This window comes from Ipomoea triloba, chromosome 2, assembly GCF_003576645.1.
Source record: "Ipomoea triloba cultivar NCNSP0323 chromosome 2, ASM357664v1".
Lineage (NCBI taxonomy): Eukaryota > Viridiplantae > Streptophyta > Magnoliopsida > Solanales > Convolvulaceae > Ipomoea > Ipomoea triloba.
The window spans coordinates 9,996,800-10,006,645 of record NC_044917.1 but is presented as its reverse complement, the minus strand read 5'-3'; positions in this window follow the sequence as shown (position 1 = coordinate 10,006,645).

Here is a 9,846-nt window from a genome sequence, read left to right as displayed (position 1 = left end):
ATGAGGGATTTGTCGAATAAAGTCTGCCGATATTAAACACAACCAAGGCAACTATCATTAGGCAACATCTGCTGGAGCCTGGCTGGAGGGCTGACCTTTGCTCTTAGACAATCAGAACAATTTATGTATTTGTTGTTACAAAAAAAATTAAAGGAAAATTTAATTTCCTATATACAATAACATCATTAAAATGTACACAATACTTAATTCTATCTATTTTTATGTGAATAAATTAAAAATTCAATCTAAATTATATGTAATTGACTTTATGAGAAAACGAAATGTGAGGACGAGATTTTTTTAAAAAGAAAAGCTGAGAAAAAGATGATGGAAATTTTTTTTTTTTTTGAAAAAAGGAAAAGCAATTTTTATTATTTTTTTAAAAGCTGCGTATCATGTGCAAACTTTATTATATATCAATTAAAAGGAAAAGTTAATAATAATAATAATAATAAATAAATAAATAAATAAAAACAGCAACAACAATAAACTAGATTACTTTCATAAAGTAGTTTAACCTTTTCAGACGAATAAGAGAATAAAAAATTCTTAGAAACAATGTATTACTAGTATAGCCTCCAAATCTCCAATGATGTTCCAATAATATTTTATATTATTTTTAAAAATATATATATTTTAGCATATGACGCTGATTATAATTAATTTATTATTATACTAGTTTTATACGCGCATTGCGCGAATGCGTTAATGCCCAATGTTTATATTTAAATAAATATTTGAAAGTATATCAATGCAAGATTATATAGGAGAAGTTTATACATGGTAATTAAATGTCAAATTTTTTTATTGAAATATCTAACTCAAAGTATATGAATCCAAGATAATATAGAAAATTCATTATAATTATTACTAAAATAAATATTTGCAACATTGTAAAATCGATAGTCTAAATATTTGGTCTAAAAATGATAGTCTAAATAAATACTACTTTTAATTTGAATTTTTCTAAGTGGTTCTTAATTCTCTTTTGAGTAACATTGTCATTGTCTTCATCTTTACTATTTGTTCTCTTCCTTTTTGTTGATAGTGTGTTATTTGCAATTCGGATATTGTTGGTAGCATAGATGACAACGTCATGCAATGAGATTATGATATAGGAGCTATGGACTTTCCTTTAGGTGTTCTGCTTGGGGTTCATTTGGTTCAACCATTATTGTTGAATGAGTTATTGTGGATAAAGAAATCCCTACTTTAAGAAAAAAGATTAAATAAATTAATAAAAATTTGAAAATTTAAAATATTATGTATTCCAAAGATATTAAAAGGTAGTATCTCGCTTCAATTTGCTGGGTAATGAGTTATTTGAGTACTTTTAATTGGGTACTTTTAATTCTATGGGACAAAATCAAGTATTACGCTATAGTCGAGGGACCAAAATGGGTATTAACTCTATTGTAAAAATAAGATAATAGACAATGTAATGAATATCAATTGATAAATTTGAATTTAAAGAATCTTTGCATGAGAGAAAATAAAGACAATATAACTAATGAAATTATTTCTCTTATTTAATTTAATTTTTTGATAATGAATATTTTTTCAAATAAAGGTATTGTAGACACATAATTCTAAATTAAAGAAATACATATGTATCATTTTTTGTTATAGCTACTAATTTATTTAATTTAATTAATAAGAGTACAATAGAGTGAGAAACTTAATTATGTCAAATTTGATTGAGATGAGGTTCGAACCTAAGACCTTTCTTATAGAAATTAATGGGTAAGTTAAAAGTTAACGGAATATTAACGGAGAAGAGAATATTTTACGGAAACTTAACGGATAATCATAAAAGTAAGGTTAAATTAGGTAATCTCTATTAATAATATTAATCTGAATTATCTTAACCATCTATTTGATTAAATAATTCATCTGAATCATCCATTTGATTAAATAATTTGACCGCCATTTTTTCTACCCATTTTAGGCCTAACTCTCTTTGGCTCTTATTAGTATAGTAGATTTAAAAATTAGTAGTTGATACATTAAATTCTTGTGATTTGTTCAATTTTATGTCTTTTTTTTTATACATTCCACAGAATATAAAATATAAATTTTAAGCATAATTAAAATATAAAATTTACGTATAATATAAATTAAAAATATAATGTTTAATATTTAGAATTTAGAATATGAACAGAAAATAAAATTTAAATAGAATACAAAATATAAAATTTAATTATACATAGGAAGAAATTTAGATGAAATATAGTTTTCGAAACATACATTTTTACATGGTTGATTCCAATAGTCCTTTGGGGCAACTGGTATTGGAATAGTCCAATATTTAGGGTTTAGGGTTTAGGGGCAACAATTGCATGTCCGTGCAATTGAAAATTTGGATGGTGCGGATTAAACCACATGATCACACCTAAATAATAATTTTCATGGGAAGAAGAACCTATATATATATATATATATATACATATATATATATATATACACACACACACACACACTACTCACGTCCCATTTTTGTGCATGGTTCTGTTAACGAGAGTTGACTGAATTTATTTTTAATTCCGGTTTTCATAATGTTAAGTTTAGTATTAGTATATAAAAATTATATATTTAGAAACTACATTAAAAGTACCATTAAACACAAAAAACAAATTAAATTTAAAAATAAAAAAAAAATATTAAAGAAAATAAACAAACAAGAAGTAGTTGGTTTGACCAATAAATAGTAAGTTTGGCAGGTAAATGGGATAGATGGGGTATACATACATACATACACACACACACACACATATATGGTAGGGTTCCAGTGAGACCATTTGCTTAGGTAAGATTGTGTGATCACATCTTGTGCATCCATATAATAATTTTTAATGGTCTTGATTGATTGACACACAAACACTTCGTTCGCACACATTTAATCACCGTTCGCACATAGTTCAACTTGGATCTTAATCAATCTAGACCATTAAAATATTTTGAGATCAAATCTTGTACATCGATCAATCACCGTTCGCACACATTTAATCACCATTTGCACATATTTAATCACCGTCTGCACACACTTAATCACCATTCGCATACATTTTATTACTGTTCGCACACACTTCAACTTAGCATCTTAAATCAATCTAGACCATTAAATTATTAAATGGATGCACAAGATCTGATCTCACGATCTTACCTAAACAAGTGATCTCATATGATCCTAACTCTCTCTCTCTCTATATATATATATATATATATGTATATATATTAACCATACTATAGAGTGCATCTCGTAATACATATAGGTGCAATGAAATTATTCATCTTTTACAATTTATGATTTAGTTATTTTTTATGATGTAGCCTTTCTAATTTGGTTTAGAACTTAACTTTAGAGTTCGATAGTTATGGTTTGCCTGTGCATCTAGCAACAATATAAAATATATCCAATAACAGTATACATTGCACCTAACAATATCATTAATTCCACTGAATCTGAAAGTTAGATACACTTTGTGTGTGTGTGTGTGTGTGTGAGACCATAGGACCCAGCCACCCAGGATCCATTTTATTAAGAAAGTCTTTACCCAACCACTTAATGAGCACATCATTGAAATATATAAAGAGCTTAATGATATTAGCTCGTGTTTAAAGACGGAGTTTGAAATAAACGACTTAGAAAACCAAGTATTATCTCGCCCTGCAAATCGCCAATTTAGCCTATTTTGAAAAGTGTATTTGGTGCGCTTTATATGGATAAGTACAATTTACTTATCAGACTAGTGGTTTCTAATCTCTTGGAGAAGATAAGGAACCGTTTTTGAACCCAAAGAGGATACTGAGGATGTGTTGAGATTGGAAGTCTATTACTTATTTCTCATTGGAGCACTACTTTATGACTAGAGATTTAATAATCACACCAGGTCTTATATTATATTTGAGATGAAAGTTCTAGTAACATTTAATGTTATATTTTTGCAATTAAATATTGGGATAATGTTTAAACATATCCTCCAGTATCTTCGAATTACAAAAGATTTTCACTTTTATGTGAGAAACGAATATATGTTTTTGATGGGCTACTTGGGTACTGGCTATTATGTCTGATCCCCATATATAATGTCAATTTCCAAATTGGTTATGTTTTGTTATACCCTCACTGTCCTATGTGAGGACAATAAAACTTGTGTTGTACAAATAATAAATGACTATGTTTAAGAATAGTTGACAAAATATATAGCTTCAATATTCAACCCACGTGAGTTCTAGAAGAGTCTCGAGATTATTATACAGAATGTTAACTCTAGTGACAATCTTGAAGGTTGTAACATATCCTTAATTTTTCTACACTCTTTTTGAAACAATGTTTTTATTATATCTATTCATGTAGACTTTGAAGATTGTTATCTTCAAGGGGAGTGACATTTACTTCAACCAATATTGAAGATTGGACTTGAATAATCTGGAAGATTGGGTCTTAAAGACCAACTACTGTACTCTTTTTTGCAACACATGAATGCATGCATATCATGTACTCTTTTCTTCACTAGGTTTTCCCATTAGTTTTTTCTAGTATGGTTTTTTAACGAGGTATAAGTATGATATAATAATGTCAATGGGGAAAGTTGCAAATAAATATTTAAATAGACAAACCCCAAGATCCTAAAGATTATGTCCTAAAGGCTTATGGTTGTACTTTTTTCCCCTTAAATATGTTTTTTACCACAGGATTTTCTTAAGGTAAGGCTTTTGGTTGTAGCATAAAACCACATACAAATACCCGGAGTATTCCGAGGTTATCGATCTACAGGGAAGTGAGGTATTAAGCACTAGTTACCAATTATATTCACAAGAAGCTATTCCTATGTTAACAATGGATGATTATCTATGAATATGCAAACAAGATAAATAAAACAAGGCAAACGGGTTTTTGTATTCAAGGAGGTAAAAGCGGGATTTTTGGGAGTTAAAGTGTTTAATCACCTAGTGCCAATTTAAAGTGAAAAAATTATTTGGGTTAAAACAAGTGTGGAAGATTGTCATCTAAAGGGAAAAGATTACTCTCGTAATACAAACCCAAAATAAGGTAATTGGAATACTCTCTCTCGTGAGCTATTCACAATATAAAATCGAGAATAAGCAATAAATGGAATACCCACTCTCGTGGGCTATTCACAATTGGAATACTCACTCTCGTTATCCCAAGTGCAATTGTAGGAGCTCTAATTCATATCCTAACTCTCGTCAAGAGACAAATCTAGCAAGGGTACAAGTAATCATATGCATCTAATTACAAGTATCAACAACATAAATCACAATTGCAACACTAGTAATAAACCCAAATAGAAATTTCATTAAAACAAATTAAGAACTAGGCACATAGGTTCATAAACACTTTAATACCCAAAAATCCCAAAGGAAAGTTTAGCCTAACATGGCTAAAATAGTTTCAACAAATATTCAATAAAGCTTAAAATAGAAAAGAGAGGAAGATATTCTCCCAAATGATGCCTCTAAGCTCTTTTCTTTGATCTTCTTTCCAAAAGTTGTAATGATTTCTTCTTTGGCTTTTGGAGATGATGAAGCTTCTTTTCCTTGTTCTTTTTCTCCTTTTTCTGACAAGAACCAGCAGCCAACAGGTAGGGTTTGGAGAGAAATGAAGTCTTATATAGTGGGATCCAAATCAGGGGCAAAATGGGAACATTTATGCGCTGAATCCTCCGCCCGAGCTGTTTTCTTGACGCGTCGAGAAACCAGTCCGAAAAACATTCTGCCTAGATTTTGGGACTTTCGCCGCGGCAAATTTTCTCGATGAACAATGCCCCGGGCTGATTTTTGGCTCTCCAACAATTTTTGGTTCATTTGAATTGGCTTTTGCTCCCAAATGGTTCTAATGCACTTTTAAACACATCAAAAACATCCAAACCAAGCATTATACCATTTTAAATATGAAAACAAAGAAATAAGCATTGGAGACAACATTTTAACACAAAATTAATTATAAAACCTAAATAAAAATACAAGTAAAATAGGTACGAAAGAGAGTGTATCAGCTTATAAAGAGGCAGCCGAAACAACACATGAATTACCCATATATTGTATACTCTTTTCTCGATAAGGTTTTTTCCCAGTGGGTTTCTCTAGCTAGTTTTTAACGAGACATGATTATGATAAATTAATGTCTAAGGAGGCCAAGAGTGTTATAAGTAATATTTATTGTGGATAGTATTGTGTAATGGTCATATTTATGTCTCCATTATTATTCCTGTTATGATTGTAATTATCTATATACAAATGTATTATGTACTGAAGTTGATAGGTTGGAATGAAAAATTTCTACGTTACTCTATTACATTTTCTCTTTTCCTTTTCTGCTCTTTGTATTTCTTGTTTGTTGTACTGTAATCCGTTTCACCGAAGATTAAAAGGAAACAATTGACAATAATATTGAGGTGGAAACGTTTTATCACTTTAATTCTAAGTGTAGAATATTTAGTGTTGTATGATTGTTACTCTGACAAAATTTGGCCACCGCACATTCTACAACTACTTTTTTTTTTTTTTGAAAGCATGTTCTACAACTACTTAAATCTTAATTTGATTAATTGTAAACATGTGAAACTAATCATTAAAATGAAAAACAAAGAATTTCTGTCAGGTTGCACAAATGCACACTATCAAATGTTACTTAAAAAGAATACAAAATGGGAACTAGGAAGAAAATAAAATATTATCTCACATCTATCTGGACTATGCACTGACTTCTCATTCTTTTAACCTAGTCAGGCAGTGCACGTGTCTTGGTTGGGTCAAAATTGTGAACAAAGGACTACTCGTTTGTGCAAATTTTACGGTGGATCGCGATCCACAATGGATTGTGAATTATGCATTAAAATAACATCGTTTTGATTAACGAACGTCGTTTATATATCTACAGTTCGTTCCGCGTTGTTAACTTTCAATTTATACACTCCAGTTACTTTCCAACACAATTGCAGTTACCTTTCAACACAACTGCAGTTCCTTTTTTATATAACTGTAGTTTCATTCGATATTATATATACACTCAAATATGTGAAACTGTTATTCATTTTTCTTTTAACACAACTACAGTTTCTTTTATAATACACTGTAGTTTCCTTTCAACACAACTACAATATCATTTCGATATAACTACAGTTTCATTGGACAATATACACCCAAAATGTGAAATTGTTATTCAATTTCATTTTATATACATTGCAGTTTCCTTTCAACACAAGTACAGTTACATTTTGATATAACTACAATTTCATTTGATAATATAAAAACAAATGTGAGGCAGTATTTACTGCCATGCCTGCTGAACTGAGTGGCTCGCTGGTGTCAGGTCTAATTGATGAAGAGACTAGCACGTGGGACCAAGCTATTTTATCATATATTTTTCTCCCTGATGATGTCAACAGCATCTCTAGAATTTCGATCTCCCCCGACCATGAGGATTCTTGGTTTTGGTATGGTGACCTAAGAGGTTGTTACTCCGTGAAGAGCGGTTATAGATATATTGTGGGGGAGTTGGGAGACTCCTCCATTGTTTTTGATAATAAATTGAACCCCCTATGGAAGAACAAGGTGCCCCCTAAATGGAAGACTTTTTTATGGAGGGCTCTCAATGATATCCTACTTGTAACCACAAACTTACTTATAAGGAGGGTAGAGGTGGATCCTTCATGTCCTATATGTGGTCTAGCACATGAAGATACTATGCATGCCCTTGTTATGTGTGATTACTCTTGGGCATGAGTCTTCTTTACCTATATCAACAATCACGGGTCATTCATTTAGCATTTGGTTTGCAAATATTTTAAATGTTATTTCTGAGGAGAATGTGGGTTTGGTGGTGACAGCATTGTACTTCATTTGGCGCACAAGAAACATGGTAGTGTGGGAGAAAAGTATGCCTATCCCCAGGAAGCTTCTCATGTAGGCGGCGTCTTCTCTAACTGCTTGGCGAGGAGTGAACTGCCGCGCCGCTACTGCCACGAGCCAACAACTGCCCGCCGTCGAGGAAGCTGCTCAGGCTGGTCCTCCCCATGTGCCTTCGCTGCTGTACCGGTGCTTCTTCGACGCTGGTTTTCATGCCGACACCATGAAAGCTTCCTTCAGAGCGGTGTTGTTTTCGCAAGATGGGGATTACATCGCGGCTTGCGCAGGTGGGCTGCCGGACAATTTTTCTCTTTTAATGGCGGATGTTCTAGCGTGCAAGGAGGTTTTGTTGTTGCTAAGGAGCAAAGGAGTGCTAAATGTTCAGCTGCATACGAATTGTTCACAGCTCCATAGTGGGTTGGCAGCAATGCGCCCTACGTTCTGGTCCTATGTGGGCTTCGCTATTGATGCTTGTAAGGTTACTATATACATGTTTAGCTAGTGCCACGTCAATTTGATCCCTAGATCAGCAAATGTTAGTGCCCATACTCTTGCCTCTGTGGCTTTTGCACAATCTGAGACTATGTACTGGGACTCTGTCCCTCCTGACTCTATTTGTGCGCTTTTGCATTAATATAACAGGTTGCTTTGCTTTTAAAAAAAAAAAAGTAATTCAAATCTAAAATTGACCAATTAATACACTATAAAAGTAGTACAATTTAGCACTTATCACTCCTCCACTATCATGTCGAGTCGAAGTGTGGGGGCAAAATAATAATAATAATAATAATAATAATGACACAATATTGATGTAAATTGACACATTAGTAGGATAACTTAGTAATTGTGTTTATTTCACAATCTTAGATATTAAAGAGTTTTCTTCGAATAACGGCTATAGACTTTTCCATAAATTAAAGATATTAAAGAGATTTAAGTTCACATTTTACGATATAAAAATGTACACAATTTATTATCTATAAACCTTGTCAATCTATAATGTAAAAACGAATATAATTTAGCTACTCTATTATTTAACTCCAAGCTAGCAAATTGTATTCAGTTGACACCTATGTCCTTCAGGGAAGATTCTTAATATATATATATATATATATATATATATATATATATATATATATATATATTATTTCAACTGTGAAATTAAATATTCTTTATCAAACACTCCATAAACAAGACAAAAATGGATGTGTTGACATTGAAATACACTTGTCAAAAAATGGAAGAAGTCAAAACTTTTCCGAAAGTGGGTTCACCATTGCGAACTGCTTTTCAACCAAACACCACACAACCAAAGTAATTAATTAGCTTGTTAATCCGAGACAATGATGAAAATCACTTGATTTGTGTACATACACATCAGAGTTCCACAGGCCATGCTCCGTTAATTATGGGTTTTTGCTCCTAATCCATTCATTATTTCTTAAAAAGCAAATATAATGTTTGTGTGCAACCCTATGTAACGACAAACATCATCAAAACTCAAAAGTTTTGGCTTATGTCTTTAGTTTGTGGGTGAGTAGAAGCCGCCCAACCTTTTATCTCTTGCCACATAACAACATCAATGTTTCATCCCTGTTTAACTTTTTTGCCACAAAATATCTACGATTCATCCTATTTTAACTTTATTGTCATCAACATTCAAGGGCCTATTTTTAATCTTGGGATTTTTAGGTACATTAATTAATTAAAGGTAATTGTCTTACTAGTGTGATTAATATAAGTGATATTTTAGGTACATTAATTAATTAACTAAAGGTAATTGTCTTACTTAGTGTGATTAATATAAGTAAAGGATGAATATGACGGTGTTTAATTTCAACTATTTTAAAGTTGACTTTAATTTGTTTCACATACCATTTATAAGTAATTCTCCCGAATCGTTTGAGCATCTCTCCCTAAACTTAGGGTTTCGCTCTATCCTTCCAGAAGATTAGGGTTTCAGGCTATAATATT